Here is an 18,551-nt window from a genome sequence, read left to right on the forward strand (position 1 = left end):
GGTTCACAGAGCATGCTGCCCTCCATCAACCTTCTCATGGATGTGTATGTTGATCTCTGCCAATCACTTGGGTAAGATGAAAGTTTCCTCAACTTTGCCAGCTATGAGTTTCTGATGTACAGAGGCTTTCCAGACACACTGCACATGTTTCTAAACAACTGGCTTTGTGTAAATAATGACAGGATATAGAACAGCATATCTGAAACACATACCAGAAATGTTGAAAGACTTTGTGATTCAAATAGTATAAGTAAAAATAGTGGAGCACCAGGATAACACACACACAAGATGTAGTCATGTGAATCTCAGTAGTGTGATAATGTGATAAATGTGATGCTGTGTTTCTGGAGAGGTGACCTACATCAATCAACAGTGGTGTGTGGTGCAGGTATACGTTTTGATTGGTTGAGACAAGGTAATGTTATTATTACTAGCTTAGTTCATTATTCATTCAACAAAGTCACAGAGTGTTTTATCAGTTTGAATAATCAATTAGAAACATTTCAGATCTTTAACTCTTCTTCAGACTCCCTGTGTGGATAGCATCTCTGCTCCACACCGCTAAACGCCTGAGAAGTGACCACGCTCGACGCAAGAAGGTCTACAGACTCCTGCAGAGGAAACTGGTCAGTACACTGAAAATATGTATATGCATATTACAATCATGTCATACACTATAGCTTCAATATTACACATGTTTTGTTATGGAGGACTTATTTACTCCTCTACTGCAGAGCTGCCTCCAATGATAACCAGTGATAGAAAATAATATAACACATTAACTCAACTACTGTACTTAAGTCAAGTTTTGAGGTACTTGTACTTTACTGTAGTACAGTTTGAGGTACTTGTACTTTACTGTAGTATTTCCATGTGATGCTACTTTCTACATCTCAGAGGGAAATATTGTACTTTCTACTCCACTACATTTATTTAACAGCTTTAGTTACTTTTCAGATGCAGATTTGACACAATGGATAATATAATATAATAGATAATATATATAAGCTTTTAAAATACAACACATTGTTAAAGATGAAACCAAAAAGCAGTGTGTAGTCGGCTCACATTTCAGATGTCTATGAGTTGTTAACAGTTCCACCAAATACTGATTTTTCCCTCTAAACTTCTCACATGCTTTCATTTCAATAAATGTTCAAATGATCCAATATTTCAGCAAAAATCAAAGATTAGAGAAAAAGTCCAAAAACTGAAAAACACATTTGTGTATCAGAACTTAGTTTTTTCTTCTTTCCTCTCCCATTAATCATCTCACCACCCCTCACATTTATCTGCTGACCCTTTGGAGGGGCCCCACCCCTAGGTTGGGAACCACTGGACTAAACTAGCTAACTGTATATAAAGTAGTGTAAACTAGCTCCACCTCCAGCAGCTACAACAGTAACATGCTGCTCTAACACTGATGCTTCACTATTAATAATCTAATGATGTCATAATAATAATATATCAGTCAGAGGACCAAACCACTACTTTTACTGTAATACTGCATACTACATCACTCATAATACTGCAGTACTTTTACTGTAATACTGCATACTACATCACTCATAATACTGCAGTACCTTTACTGTAATACTGCATACTACATCACTCATAATACTGCAGTACTTTTACTGTAATACTGCATACTACATCGCTCATAATACTGCAGTACTTTTACTGTAATACTGCATACTACATCGCTCATAATACTGCAGTACTTTTACTGTAATACTACATACTACATCACTCATAATACTGCAGTACTTTTACTGTAATACTGCATACTACATCACTCATAATACTTGTGATGCAGTGTAGCTAAAGTGACAAGGAAGGTGGTAGGCAGGCAGACTCAGGCTGTTTGAATGAGTAAAAACTGATTTATTCAGTCGAGTGTAACAACAAGAAGTCATGTCAAAACATGAAAAGAACACAAACAATCAAAAACCAACTGGCTTAACTCAAGGTACTCAACTAAGGCATGAACGCATGAACACATGAACACATGAACACATGAACACATGAACACATGAACACATGAACACATGAACACATGAACACATGAACACATGAACACATGAACACATGAACACATGAACACATGAACACATGAACACAGCTACACCCTCATCCTCTGACTACCTCTTAACCTATATCTCTCCCCTTAAATAGGCCCTCCTCTCAATTAGGCAGAACCATTACTACAGGGGGGTTTTCTCCCTCTTACCAATTGGCACTCAACAATGCTACTTGTATCAGTCAACATTTTTTACCAGCCATCATTCCCAACATTTCCATAAGCCAAAACAATAAATCAAAGACATGAAATCAGCCTTTTAACTGAGTAAAATAAATCCCCCGTGCTTAGTCCAACCCACTGACATCACCAGTGTATAAATACAGGAAGTAGCTGGGCAGTTCTTCCTTTTGTTTGGTAAGCACATGGTGGGCATGGTACTGTAAGTAACAAAGAAAGACAATGCATAACTAATGAACTCAGAACTAAACCCAATAAAGATGAACCTTAATACATGTCTGTTTTACTTTGACCAAAAGTTTGCTGAATGTAAATTGTAACCAAATATAATGTAAAACAAAACAAACCCAGGATAGTATGTATCTGCATATGATTCCTGGTAAACTAATGGTTTAAACAAACAAGCAAAGTCAAATGAATAAGTAAGCTGGTGTTGATGGTGAAAAAAAGGAGGTGACAAATGATGGGTTTCACCCACTTTCTCACAATACTTATTTACTTTTACTGTAAAAATATTTTAGTCTATATTTTTGATAATGTTCCCTTTAATTACGTACATTTAGCATCCGTTTTTTTCTCTGTGTGTATGTGAAATGTTGAATGTTACTTTGCTTGCGTGAAAAAAATCAGCCCAAGTTCTGTAGTGGTGGATAGAATTTGTTTCCTGTTTTTGTTATATTAGGAGTTATAGGTTAGTGACTTGTCTTTTCTTTTTTTTCTTTTGAGTAGGTAAGTTCAGGAGGGTTCATAATTAGTTCCCTTGTGTTTATTATTTAGCTGTAAGTCATCTTGAAGCTTTAACGATTTTCAATATAACCTGGAAGTTGTAAAAGGGTGGCAACTTCCTGGTTGTTGGTGGTTCTTAAGAGTTTGGAGCCAAGGTTTACTTATTTTGTGTTAGCTTTTCATTATTTTGATTTAGCATAATTATGTCTATCTTCTCTTCAGTTTTTAGGTGTTTGTTGTACTTTAAATTAAAGTATAACTGAGTATATGCAAGTAAAAGGTTGTTTTTATATATGCCTTAAAATAAAATCTGTATTGTTTAAATTTGTGAGAAAAAAAGACTGTTGGTTGTTGTGCAAGCCACATAATGGCAGCGTCCCTGGTTTGATTCTGACAAGGGACACATTTCTCATTGCTCTCTCGCTCTCTCATCAAATGAAGGCAAAAATAAACCTTTAACTAAATAAATATAATTACTGTTCATGTTGTCTTTATCTACAGTCTCTACGAACACTAGAGAGCACCAGCAGCCTGAGCTGATGTCCTCATGTAATCTCTGCAGCCAGCTGAGCCCTGATGTTATGACACAGCCTACATATACAGCTGCTGTAGCTATGCTGTAACACTCTGATGCACAAACATAAATTAACATTCAATTCTCACTTTTATTCCAGATGTTCTACAAGGTTGGTGTAAAAGAGGGGGATGTGTGCCAGCCCACCTATGTTTACCCTGAAGAGGTGAAGATGCTGATCCGTTCTGTCTTCTCACAGAACATCTGTGACTACCCCGACCCCTGCCAGGGACATGTGAGTGTGTGTCTTCTTACTCTAGCTAATGAATTGAAGACTTCTGCTCTGAACTAATGTTGATTATAAATATATTATACATTATATAAAGTTAGTTGAACAGTAGGCCAGAAATAATAATAAACTTCATTTCTTTAGTTCTGCAAGTGAGATGAGAGGATAGATATGACCTGAGCTGGAGTCAGGATGTCTTACATGTAGCCTAGCTTGAAATAATTAGCTAAACAAAACACACAAATACAGTAAATACACCTACCAACACATCTATAGCTCACATGTTGTATCCTGTTTGTATAATGTGAAATACACAAACATTCTCTACCCTCAACTACATTAAAGTGTCAACAGTGTAGAGTGAAATCATCTAATGCTGTTAATCATATTAAAACTGAAGAGCAGTCAGCTGTGGATCAGTGAAAATCAGCTGATGTAGATTTACTGTTGACTGTGGTGGTAAAGTAACTTCTACTGAAGTACTGTTTAGCATAATTTTTACTTTACATTATTTCCATTTGTTATTTTGTACTTCTATCCTACTACATTAGGGAAATGTTATAGCTCTTACTCCACTACATTCATTGGACAGGTTTAAACCTGATGATCTCATGTGATCTCATAACATGCTATTATAGATTACATTAACCCACACTGAATACTGAATACAGCAGCTAACATTAGCTCCTCCTTAACATGCATATTATAATGCATTAGTACACACACACACACACACACACACACTCACTCACTGACTCACTCACTCACTCATTTTTACTGTAAAGAATAACCCTGCTAGTTTCCATCCTCATGAGTCATGTGTCTGTTCCTCTGATAAATCAATCACTGATAATGAATTGGAGAACTCAGTAAGGAGTTCTATGGATTCTTGTTGGGAAAACAACAAGTTATATGGATTTGATTCTAATGAAGAGCAATTCTTTTCTTCTGACAGTGTTGAACACTGGAGCAAATTACAAGTGCATGTCTATATGTTCCAGATGAAATGAACTACAATACAGTGGGCAATGAAAAGTGAACTGTGAGATAAATGTTCCATATTAATAGTTGCAGCAGTCAGAATGTAATGATGTGTACTGTTTGTCGTCTCAGGTGGTGTATGTCACTGTGGAAGATCTGCACAAAGTCTCCCATAACTAGTCTGTCTTGATTTGTCTTGTGACTTGTTTAGTTCTACTATTCAAAGCACTCTTGGGTTTATTGTGAGTATGTTCCAAAATGATAGGAATAAAATCCCATTTGATGTTTGTTTTCAGGGTTTAATCTTCACTTTATTTTCTGAGGCAGTTCTTTTAGTTCATTGCCAGTGATATCTCTGTAATGTGACACTTAAATATGGTTAAATAAAAAAGTAGTTCATATTCAGTGTATCATTATCACGTTCTGCTTGTTTCAGCTGCATATTCCAGTAGTCCATTGTGTGCATCTGTTGAAATAGAAAGCTTTATTGTCATTATATTAAACATATAATGAGATTATAGGTGCCACTCCATTTGTACTTTTAAGACAATAAAAAAACAAGACAACAGATAAAGACAGGATGTACACGCAGCTAAAAAAGATGACATCACTAAATAAGATCAATAGAATTAAATACAATAAATAAAAGACAAATAAAATACCATAGAACATAAATACATGACACTTAAAGCTGTAATATGTAACTTAAACTTTAAACTTTAAGTCTGTTTAAAAAACAACTAGACCTACGTTGTATATTTAGTTTAGTTGGGAAATGACCTTATCTCAAATGTTTCCAACAATTTTCAAATGTAGAGAAATCATTTTAATCAGGTAACAGTCTTTCATTGGGTTGCCTGCCAGTGGCCTCATGTCCCCTGGATGAATCAGCCAGAAATCAATTCTATCATAAGTTCAATTTTATTCAGTTTTAAGACACATTTTTGCAATAAAATTCTTAATATATATCAGAGACAAAAGACAAGCTAAGGTTAGCAGCAGCCCTACTGGACGTCCTGTATCTTCCCAGTAGTATTAGAGGAACACAGATTTTTAATGTGAAACTGCTTTATTCACTGTTTTTACCAGTTTTAATCACTGGGTCTGTAAACACCTGCTGAACATCTGGATCTTAAGTTATCAGAGAAGCTTTACCTGCTTTATTTCCTGTGTCTGCTAAACAGTGTGGGACAAATGCTGAAACTGCTTTATTTCATGTTTTTACTGGTTTTAATATGTGTACATTTGTTTTGGACCAGTACAAAATGGTTGTTTGACAATAGAGACATAAGCTCCCATGATTCTTTGCTACTTCACATTATCATTAAACTCCATCTTTTGTTATAGTTTTGATTGGAAGACTCCTCGCTGTGTCTTTAAGTACAACATGTTTAATAAGATGATGCAATATCCCACACATCGTCTACAGTCATGTGATTGTCACAGTGCAAATAAAAATTCTCTTTTTGAATAACTTAACCCTTTAATGATCTCTTCCAGTAAAGGAAAAATATTGATTTATTCATTACATAATCTTCTGAGACAATAAGATAATATAAGAAACTTTATAAGATAAACTTTATTGTCCTGAAGGACATTCGTCTTGGGCTAAAAGTGCTGAATACAGCTGCACATAAACAACATGCATGAAAGACCCAGTGACCAAAAATACAAACGGTGAACACAATAACATAAATATGGTTGACATGGTTTCAGTATTCAATTGCAAATTGCACGTATCTCTAGGTAAACACACATTTAAATTTATGGTCTATAATTATTCCCTAGTTGTTGTAGGAGCACACCAGGGACCTGTTTCAGAAAGCAGGTTTAGTGAAAACTCAGTTTGTTGACTCAGAGTTTCAGGAAACTTCACAAAGCCAGTTCAGCTTCACTCTGAGTCAGTTACCCTGGCAACATACTCCATGAAACTGGCAGTGTTGGGATGGCTGAAAAATGTACTTTCTTTTTTGCTGTTGAATGTAGCCTCTGAATGCTGTTTAATGAGGGCAGGCTAAACAACATCACAATTGCTTGTAATAAAATTACACCTGACTTGTTTGAGCTAGATTTTTATATTTAATCTTCAGTTGCTGCCAAGTAGGCCTGCGTTTTGTACCTGTTGGGTCTGCATGAATATTAAATGTGCCACACACAAACACATACACAGAATATAAATGTTGAATAAGTGGAACACAAGACAAAACGTTTCTTTCTTTTTATTAATACTCACACATTGACTCGGTTGGTAATTTTCTGCCACATCAGCTCATGTTCTTTTGCTGCTGCTACTGTATTTCTTTTTTTTCTTAAGTATATTCTCATCATCTGCATTCCTTAATATTTCTAACTCCACTGGGGAGAAGTAGGAGGACTGATCCCTTTGTTTCTCCTGTTGCCATGGTGACTCATGTTATCTGTGCTCCATTGATGAGGGCTTGGTATCTCCTCATGCACAAGCTTCACTCAGAGTTACTTTGGCTCAGAGTTGATTGAACTAACTGTTATCACCTGTTTGACAGCTCAGAGTCAGTCAACCTAGAGTTAAAGTTTTAACTCAGTTAGTTAAACTTGCTTCCTGAAACAGGCCCCTACTCGATTGCAGAATAACAATAACAATAACAAACCACAATTTTTGTGGTATGTTTTTTTTGGTCACCACACAGTTTTGAATTATGAACCTCCATCACTCGAGATGGTGATCAACAGCAAAAGTGCTTTCTCAGCAATCTGATTTATGTTCATTAAACTGAATTAAAAGGCACATTTTTCCTAACACATCTATAAAGACCAGTGTGTGTTATTTATAACATAAGTATAAAAGCTGATAAACAGATGAATAAGTAATATATGAAATTTCAAGTTAATAAGAATAAACTTTATTGTCATTGCACAAGAAGTACAATGACATTGGCTGTGCTGTGCCTGAATATAAAGAATAGAAAAAAACAGACAGTAATAAATAAACAAACACACACGCGTACACAATCATCCCAAATCAATAAATACATATATATAAAAAAGGATTTTAAATGCAGCTCAAAAGCAGTGTTGCACAAGTTGTCCCATTATTTCACATTTGAGTTACGTTATAATGAAATGATCCTCACTACAGTTCATGACACAATGGTGTAACAGTTCGGTGATGGATCTTGGATAAAAGCTGTCCTTCAGTCTGGAGGTATGAGCTTTGAGTGTTCTGTAGCGCCTCCTAGAGGGTAACAGAGAACAGGTGATGATAGCGGAGGGTCACATTAGTCCGTGAGCCAGGGCCTCAAAATATGGAAACCGTTACCGAAAAAGTGGCAAAGGCTACCATACCTTTTCTGAAAGCCTGGAATCTCAGCTTTTCAATGATGTATGATGGCCATCTGACAAGAGTAGCTGTTTTGAGTTATCACACATAATGTAAACTAAGGTTGAGAAAAATAATGCGTATAAATCAAGCAGAACACTGACAGCTGAAAATCTATATTGGACATATTGGAATATTTTATTTTGTTATGTTTGGTATCATTTTAAAGGGGAGACTCTGTGCTTTCATTTAAATCCTTTTGTGAACATTTTGGATAAGTACAGCCAACCCTGGAGCTCTTCAAACTTTTAATCACACACATTTTCCTGCCATTTCCGCCTAAGTCATCTTTTGTCTTTTAATCCTGTGGCACCAGGGAGCATCAGAGAAACAAAATCCAAACACTGAAATACTGGCATGACCCTAAAGATTCAGAAAATGTATCATTTACCCATATTATCTGATTTGGAGGGGGTGATTTTCAGTGTTATATCAGACATGGCGTTTTCAAAGACAGAAACATGTAGTGTACTATTACCCCTATGCTAATTTGTTGAAGTCTGAGGTAAATATTTTTTAGAGAAAGTTGTTATTCAGCATTTTAAGCATTTTTAGATAGTTCAAAAGGTCCTTAATACATATCCACCAAATATAATTTATATCAGGTCCCCAATTTCATGGAATTTACATTAAAAAATGAATGCCTTGTTCTCGGGCGACTCTGGTAAATAAGAAAACTTTTATACATAACCACAAAACTTTCCCAGTTTATCACATAAATTAAGACAAGTATTGCTTGTATAGCAGGTTTTCTCAAAAGTAATGGCTAAATATACAAATGAGGCTTCATTTACTAAAATAGGCGCTAATTTGGAGAAATGTTCAAACTTGACATGTATATATTGGATGAGGTCACCTTAAAAGTTATCATTGCGGTTTAAGCAGTTTAAACATATAATAATAGCCAGTCAGAAATAAAATGTATAAATAATGAGCTTGTAATGTATAAATAAAAACAAAAAGTGAATAAAAACAGAATGCAACGATGGCAGAAAATGTTTTCGATTATTTTTTTTGGAACATCCCATAGGGTCAATGGTATAGCAGTGCAGCCTCGGATGTTCGGTCCTGAACTGCCTAGACCAGCTTGTGATGTGCCCAACAGCACTGTCTCTGTATCTTTGCCAGCTCTGCCAGTGTATGCTGTGGGAACTAGGTGTGGTCCTCCAACTAGATCCTATGTTGAGGTCAAGACAGATATCTGTGCTGATGCTTTGAAGAAGAACTTCTTATGGTTGGTATGCAGACTGCACTCTGCCACAAATCAAAGTGTCCCTAGCTGGACAGGTTACAACATCTTAGCAGCAAACTCTGTTAATGTTATTCCCAGTGTTGTCAGCTATCTGCCAACCATCAATGCCCCGGCCACCCAGATGGCAACTGTTCATGAGATTCTCCTTCAAAGTAAAAACATCATGACTTCCTTACACATCAGCAACATGTCAGTTGCCTTTGATCAGGCTCTCTACTGTAAAGTTATAGAAATTCTGTGGGCACATAGAGACAGGTTTCCCAACATTGTGCCAAGACTTGGAGTCTTTCACACTATCTGTATGTTATTGGGTGTGATTGGGAAGCGCTTCCAGGCTGCAGGCCTAAGGGACATATGCATTGAATCTGGAGCTGTGGCTGAGGGATCTGTCAGTGGTGTTTTGGATGGCCATAAGTACAATAGATCTCTGAGATTCCACAAAATCATGTATGAAGCCCTCCTGAGGCTAGTCTGGAATCAGTTTCCCCAGTGGCTCACAGAGAACCATCCTGATGCCCACGATCTCCGATCTCTAGATATCCGGCCCCTAGTCTTGAGTGTCTTTTCTGAGGGTATATCATCAACCACTGTAGAAGAATCACTTGACCGTACAGTTTTCAGAAAGGTCCATCAGTACTTCTGTGAATTCATGCAGCATCTCAGGTCTCAGCAAGGTCCACTGGCCCGCTTCTGGATGTCATATTTTGACATGGTGGAGGTTGTACTAAACCTTGTGAGGGCATCACGTGAAGGAAACTGGGCATTGCACATGGCTAGCATTCGATCAATCATCCCCTGGACCTTTGCCTATGATAATCTGAATTATGCAAGGTCACTCACTGCTTACTACTCAGAGATGAGCAGCATTGAACATGAGAAACCAGGTCTGTACATGTTTCTCTGTGAAGGTGGCTTTTCGGCCCAGCTGAGTGCAACAAACACATTTGCAGGGTTCCGATTGACCAGACCCTAGAGGAAACTGTCAATCGGGACACTCAGACAGCTGGAGGCACAAAAGGGTTCAGCTTGAACCCAGCAGCTGTCTCAAGATATTACCTTACTGCTGAGTACAAAAGCACTTACCTGTCTATATTGAAAAGCTCCCTGGGACCCCAACAAAGTGACTGTTCTCACAAGGACCTTGGGCAAAGCAGAATTGCCAAAGATGAAGAACACATTACAAGCACTGTGGATCTGTTGGATTCTAGTTGGATAAATCCATTTGCAGGTGGTGAGTCCCTTGTTTCTCTGTCTACTGGAAGTACAGCACCAGCAGATGTTGCTGAAGACCTTCTGAAAGCACACACCATTGGCGAGAATGCCTACAGAACCTTCTCTGCTGAGCGTGTTGAGAGTAATCTTCCTGCAAAGCAGTTCCATGCACCACTCTCCAAGAAGAAACTGAAAACATTCTCCTCAATGCAGGGAAAAGCAAAGATATGCAAAACTGGGAATAAAGAAGTTATCCTCAAAGCTGATAATCGAATATTTGCCCACATGGTACTGATTGCACAGAGTAGACAGCTCAACCTGAAGGAAGTGTTATCTCATCCCCTTGGACCACTTCCGTGGGCTCTTGCTTGTGAGGAAGACTTGCAAATCCTCACTTGCCAAGCAACTGCTCAAGTTCCCATGTGTTGCTGAATCATTGCCATTAAATTCAAGCTGCGTAATAGATGGCATGGCACTTGTTCAGAAGCTGAACGGTGATGGCAAGACATTTGCTGATATTGCAGACTATGTCTTGTCCACTGTGCTAGCTGAAGCAAGTCACAGCACCCGTGTTGACATTGTTTTTGATGTATATAATGAGGCTTCTATCAAACACATGGAGAGAGTGGCCAGAGGTGCAGACTCAGGCACAGAGGTCAGACAGATCACTGCAGGGCACAGAGTTCAGCAATGGAAGAAGTTCCTACAAAGCAACAACAACAAAACAAATCTTGCTACCTTCTTGCTCAAAGAGTGGGGCAAAGAACAGTCTAGAACAAGAATCTGTGAAAAGGTTCTGTACACTACAACCAAAGATCAGTGTTACAAGCTGACCCAACAGGGAGTGCACAAGGTAGCAGACCTGTCGTCCACTCAGGAAGAGGCTGACACCCGTATGCTACTCCATGCTTGCCATGCTTCAAGGACTGGTCACAAATCTGTCATCCTTGTGTCTGATGACACTGATGTCTTGGTGATAAGCCTGGCTACCAGTGATGCACTCACATGTGACCTGTTCCTGAAGTCAGGGACAAAGAATCGCACTAGTTACGTAAACATCTCACAACTCGCTCGTGGTCTGGGTTCACAGTTGTGTCAGGCTTTGCCTGGTTTACACGCATACACAGGCTGCGACACTGTAAGTGCATTTGCAGGTCGTGGTAAAGTGTCAGCCCTAAAACTTCTTCAGAAGAATGAAAACTTCTGTTCAGAAGGTTGGGGCAGACTCGACAATGACACCTTAGTTGTATGCAGTCTTACAGGAGTTCACATGTCAAATGTACAGCTCCAAGTCCAGAATCACCAACATCAATGAAATGAGGTATGCACTTTTTTGTGCAAAGAAAGGTGTAGAATCCTGGCAGTTACCTCCATGCTCAGATTCTCTCAGGAAGCACTGTCTCAGAGCTAACTATCAAGGTGCTATCTGGAGAAGATGCCTCGAGAACAACCCTGAAGTTCCTTCCCCAGTTAAGCATGGGTGGTCTAGAGTGGACCAAGATGGTGACTTGCAGCTCTCCATAGACTGGTTCAATGTCTCCATTGGTCCACAAGCAGTACTTGAGTTTCTGTCCTGCTCATGCAAGAGGGACTGTGTCACTCCATCATGTCAGTGTGTTGCCAAAAACTTGCCCTGCACTGACCTATGCCATGCAAGACAGTGCAAAAACCAGAAGGATGACTTTGCTGATGAGAAACAATCCTATTCCTCTGATGAGGATTCCGAAGAGGAGTTTGATTAGTGTCGTGGCCTTGAATGATGCAATCTGTACGAAAATGTCATAAAATGTCATTGACCATGCCTAAAAGTCATGACCTTGACCTTTTACAGTAATGGCAATGTCATAATTGGGTTTACCACACCTTAAAACATAGGAATCCATGTCTCATTTGTTATTTGTTATACCGTTTTTTAGATTTTCAGCTATGTCAGTGTTCTGCTTAATTTATAGGCATTATTTTCTCAAACGCCATGTCTGATATAACACTGAAAATCACCCCCTCCAAATCAGATAATATGGGTAAATGATACATTTTCTGAATCTTTAGGGTCATGCCAGTATTTCAGTGTTTGGATTTTGTTTCTCTGATGCTCCCTGGTGCCACAGGATTAAAAGACAAAAGATGACTTAGGCGGAAATGGCAGGAAAATGTGTGTGATTAAAAGTTTGAAGAGCTCCAGGGTTGGCTGTACTTATCCAAAATGTTCACAAAAGGATTTAAATGAAAGCCCAGAGTCTCCCCTTTAAAATGATACCAAACATAACAAAATAAAATATTCCAATATGTCCAATATAGATTTTCAGCTGTCAGTGTTCTGCTTGATTTATACGCATTATTTTTCTCAACCTTAGTTTACATTATGTGTGATAACTCAAAACAGCTACTCTTGTCAGATGGCCATCATACATCATTGAAAAGCTGAGATTCCAGGCTTTCAGAAAAGGTATGGTAGCCTTTGCCACTTTTTCGGTAACGACCAACCCCTCTGGCTCACGGACTACATGTTTCATGATGTTGTTAGGGTCCTGGATGTTCTCCAGAGAGGACAGGGTGAGACCAATGATTTTTCCTGAGGTTTTTATGACTCTCTGGAGACTTTTCCGGTCTGCCTCTGTACAGTTCACATATATAAAATATAAAAATCAAATAGTTATATACTATACAGTGCAATCTGTGTAGAACTGAATCAGACCTGTTCATCTGTGTTGAGGTGTAATAGAAACAGACTTTTAGGTGATGGATCCTCATTCACACACACTAATACACTGTGCATGAGTGAGTGTTGTCAAATATGCAATGTAATAACTTTAAATGAATTATACTGACAATAGACTTTCATCAGAAAACTTTATTTCATGGCAATATTCAGTTGGTTAAAATGATGATGATGAACAGTTTCAGCTTTACATTAATGAGATCTGTTTTCAAATGTAAAGTGCAGTACAAATGAAATGTATTATTTTTATTATTTCAGCTGATTTCTTGACCATGTTTTAGATTTAGATTCTGTTCAATAAGCCTTGTGAAATATACAAAACATGCTTATCTTTTAATACTACACCAAAAACAGGCCACATATCAAGAGAGACTTTTCAGTTATAAGACATAAGAAATGAAGACCACAGTGCCACCTGCTGATTCTTTTGTGTAAGTCACACACTGGACTGGAGGAGACTCAGGTTAAGAATAACTGATAAAGATGTCACTGCTCTAAATGTGGTCAACCAATCAAAGGTTAGACTTGTGTGCAGCTTGCAGAGAGACCAAATTCATACAGCAAGTAAAGTAAAGTAGTCATATTGTCTTTTCCAAAATCAGCTTTACAGAGACACATTATATACAAAGCAGTGCTAATAATAGTAAGTGATGTTCACTGAAAACATAACACTATATCATATGGATAGTACAAATGAGAATAAAGACAAGAATAAATCTGTCTTAACAGGCAACATGTAACAACGTGTGGAAGTTCATTCTTGACTTACTTCATTTGTTTAGGAGCTTTCAACCACATCTCAGTCTTTATCAGTGCACATACTTGGCTTAGGTGTCATCACATGAACTGCAGGTTACACCTCAGACCTGCAAACTCAACACTGATCTCATCAATGACCTGCCAGTGTCAGTCAGTGGGACGTACAGGACATCATATTCAGAATAGTGAAGATTTTGGGGAAATGAAGGACTGGGACCCTCACATGGGCAGCTGCTGTTTGATGTCAGCATCCACAACAACTAACCCAGGTGAGATATACAACAAACCTCAACGTTGATCAGATCATCTTACTATGAGAATTGTGTCTTGATATCACTGATCTCATGTATAAAGGGATAAATGAGCTGTCATGTGCTCACTAACATGAACATGGAACATTTTTCTCATTATCACTTTTTTTGTTTTTCCTCCTCCAAACAGTGTACCTACTGTTCTCCAGACCCAATTATTTAGCAGAACAGATGTCACCTAATTGATTACAGAAGTCAACATGTTGATTATTATTAATATTATTTTATTGCTTAGTCCCAAACATTCTTCTTATTTATGTTTCCATATAAAGTATATCAAGAACAAATAAAACCAGTGAATATGGCTCAAGAGAATGTGAGGGTTTCAACTTTGTTTTGTAACTGTCAAACCAGCAAATGAAATACATTGCTGTTGGGTTTATAATGACAAAGAAGAATCTATCAATAGTAATAATTTGGGGCTGCAAGGTTTTTTTTTATGGTAAGTAAATAAGACAGAGTGGAAGATACTAACTCCATTATCCTGCAATGGCAATGCATATATAGGGAAGTACAAATGTGGTCATTCCCACACACATTGGAGAGTGGAGAGGGGGAAGGCAGCAAGTTTTGTGGCAATTAAATATATTCTATGTATACATAAACCCTCAAATACTGTTCATATTCTCATAATTAGTCTCTACACCAATTCACATTCATAAATTCACCAATAGTCATTAATCAATGTTTTATTAATCCTTAATGAAGAGTGTATTCTATTTATTTATGGTGGAAAAAAAACCTTCACAATCACTATTTTATGGTCCAGGAGAACATTTTATAGAATGTGATGAATAGAACATGTTTGAATACTGATTTCCTGATTTCCAAATTTGGACATTTGCATATATAAAAATGTGTATCAGCTACACAAAAATAAAACAAATGATGCATTTTATTTCCTTTTTTGTATATTCAGGGTCACATTAGGAGAAATGTGTATAAGGTGTTTTTACAGCTCTCAAATGTAAAATGTCTCAAATTTGACCCTGAACAGTATGGAAGGGTTTAAATGTGTGAATATAGAATGATTGTTCTGTTTGATCTGAACAGCTTTACCAATCACTATTTTTTACAATCAAGAGTGCTACTCCATAACTCACAAATATTATGAGGTCCACAAGTTTTCATAAAACAGAGTTTGGAATATCTTTTAACATCAAGCAGCTCATGGAGAGGTTCAGATAGAAGTGGTGAACCTCAGGGTAAGCCATAGGTTAGATCTAGTTAAAAAAGAAAAGAAAAAAAGAAGCTCCTCCAAGATTGTATGCCATCATAAATAAATCATTAAATATTCTTATCCTCTGTCGTCGCAAAGATCTGATGAGACATGAATACATTAAATACTCCACTGAGAGAAGGAAAGGTGTACCACCAGCTGGACTTTAAGTTGTACTAACACAATAAGCAGCTGTTGATTTCATCAGTGGAGGAATAATAAGAATAACTGCAATCCTCTATCTATTGACTTCAGTATCCAGTGTTGAAAGAAATACTTAACTTCATTAAAAGTATCAATGCCACACTGTAATCCTGGATTTAAGTACTACTAAAGTAAAAGTATCAATGCCACACTGTAAAAAAAAAAAGAAAAAAGTAAAGGTCCTGGATTTAAGTACTACTAAAGTAAAAGTATCAATGCCACACTGTAAAAAAAAAAAGAAAAAAGTAAAGGTCCTGGATTTAAGTACTACTAAAGTAAAAGTATAGAGATAACACCAGTTCATTTTACTTGATGTAGCTCAAAACATCAGTGGTGGATGTTTGATTAAAATGTGGCTACAGGAAGCTACAGTGTGCAGACCTTAATCTTTCTTTGTGACTAATAACTATATTACATTAGTACATTATAAATACTAATGAAGCAATAAATCACTATCATCTTATTGTACTTGGTCACATGATACATCTTCATATAATACAGTAGGTCAGATAGGAAACAAGAAAACACAGTTCTGTTACATTTTCCAAAGGTTTTTTTAATCTTTGCATTTTGGTAAAATATTGGAGTTATTTATTTATTTATCTTTGGTGAAATCACAAAAAACTCATAAACACCTGAAACCTGATAAATAGACACAAATACACTGAGTGTTTATGTAAGGGCAGGAAGCACTGGTTTCATCTTTAATGATGCAGTGTGATGTATAACCTTATTATCATGTTATTTTTTGTGAAATGTTCACCTGAAAAGTAACTAAAGCTGTGAAATAAATGTAGTAGAGTAGAAAGTATTTATTTTAGAAAGTAGTGGAGTTGAAGTATAAAGTAGCATCAAATGAAAGTACACATAGGGTGGATTAGGGTAGTGTGGGACATTGACTAATTTGGGACAACTAAGCTTTTTCTATCAATTATTTTAAAGCTTAGTAGAATATGTGTACTGTGTATGTTATATTGTTTAATATTTCACATGTGAACCTACTGGCTACTAGTTTTTTAATCTATCTGATGAAGAAATCAAAAAAACAATTGTAGGCCTGTTGTGCACATTTCAAAATGTTTTGGCAGATAAGGCTGCTTTGTATAAATCAAAGTATTTCTAAGCCTAAAAACGAGTGAAAATTAATATATATGCCGTTTTCCTTTTGAGCGTAATATCTAAAAATTGTCTTCTGATTTAACAAGAAACATCTTGAAGATTTCATAATGATATAAGGTGTTGGATAAGGTGGTGGATTCATATGTAAATATTACATTTACTACTGTCCCACATTACCCTAATCCACCCTACGTCACAACTGTAGTCTGCTGAATTTCAGTGCATGAGTAAATGTATGAAGTTGCATCACTGCCAGTGTCTATAGAATGCTGGGTAATGATATCTACAAACTCACAGGTGGGGGGAGAAGGGAGGAGGGAGTGGATGTGATAACTGATGCTGCCACAGCGGGGCGCTGTAAACCAGCTGCGCTCATGGAGGCATAAGCAGCTGACAGTGAAGGGGAGAACTGGAACTTTACATAAAAGTTCACACTGGCAGAGTACCGCACTGATGCGGGTCAGTAAATCCTTCTCAGCAGCGTCAACAAGTTTGTGAAAAGTCCAACTGGACTGGGATCTGTTAGTATGGGAGACACTGCTCCAACACAAGGGGTTGCTTCATGGTGAGCTGCGAACTCTTCTGAGACACATCTAACCTGACACAGCAGACCAGCAGCCTGATGGATCATACGGGGATCGCCACAGACCTGGCCGGGGAGCACAGGGGGGCCGCCCGCACAGAAGCCGAGCCGAGTGTCGGAGATGATCCGGAGCAGCCCAACCCTCTTACCTGTCTACCGGACAGATACCGGACCGCCAAATCCAGCCTGGCAGCGTACCTGCTCTGCTGGGCTCTGCTCCGATGGTACAAGGTAACTTCTTTCCTTTAAAAGTTGCCTTTCACATCGGTTATATGTCAGTGGACTTTAATAACAGATACAAGAGAGCAAACACAAAGCACATTTTAGATGAGTAGTTATGAATTGTATATGGAACACAGTTCACTGCAGTTAACATACATGTGGTTATAACAGTGAAGTAGTATTGTAAAGTGTGTGTTCAGCTCAGCTTTGAACTCACTATCTAATGATCTGTCCACCTGGCTGCAGGGAATCAATCAATGTGTGTTTCAACTGTTCAAATGATAAAATACATTTTAAACTGAGCAAACTGAGGCTACTGTGCGTTCATTGACTCCAGCTGCTGAAGGAGCACATCAACTGATTTTTATCAGTGTGATGATTTTTGTCAGCCACAGAGACAGATCCTGTCTGGTGCTTATTTTATCCATGAACAGTTTCCCATAGCATATAACAATACTTCTACAGTTATAGAGGACTTCATCCACATCCACTGCTCTTTTGTATCCTTATATACTTAAATCAGGAGTTCATTTGGTAAATGAATGTGATGTGTTCTGAACTGTATGAACTTTATACAGGATAATGACAAGAGGACAGAGTACTAAAATACTCTGTCAGAGGTGTCTGATGTCTGTTTTCTACTTTAGCAACCGTGTTGCTAAGATAGCAAACAGAAACACAGAACACATCAAAGTATTTTGCAAAGCACTAGAGTATCTGTGAGTCTGTTGTATGTCAGGAACTGTGTATGCAAATGTAAACACATGTACACAGACATGGAGGTAGGATACTTTACACCACACTAGTATACCCTTAACTCAGAAAT

The 18,551-nt window shown here is 37.6% G+C and overlaps 1 long non-coding RNA gene across 1 annotated transcript; it reads left to right on the forward strand.

Moving 5' to 3' along the window:
• On the forward strand, positions 1–3,703 carry LOC134002225 (uncharacterized). Its single transcript, XR_009927583.1, has 3 exons — positions 1–71; positions 527–626; positions 3,661–3,703. It is a non-coding gene; the product is annotated as an uncharacterized LOC134002225 (long non-coding RNA).
• The last annotated feature ends 14,848 nt before the right edge of the window (positions 3,704–18,551 follow it).

This window comes from Scomber scombrus, chromosome 20 (genome assembly GCF_963691925.1).
Source record: "Scomber scombrus chromosome 20, fScoSco1.1, whole genome shotgun sequence".
NCBI lineage: Eukaryota > Metazoa > Chordata > Actinopteri > Scombriformes > Scombridae > Scomber > Scomber scombrus.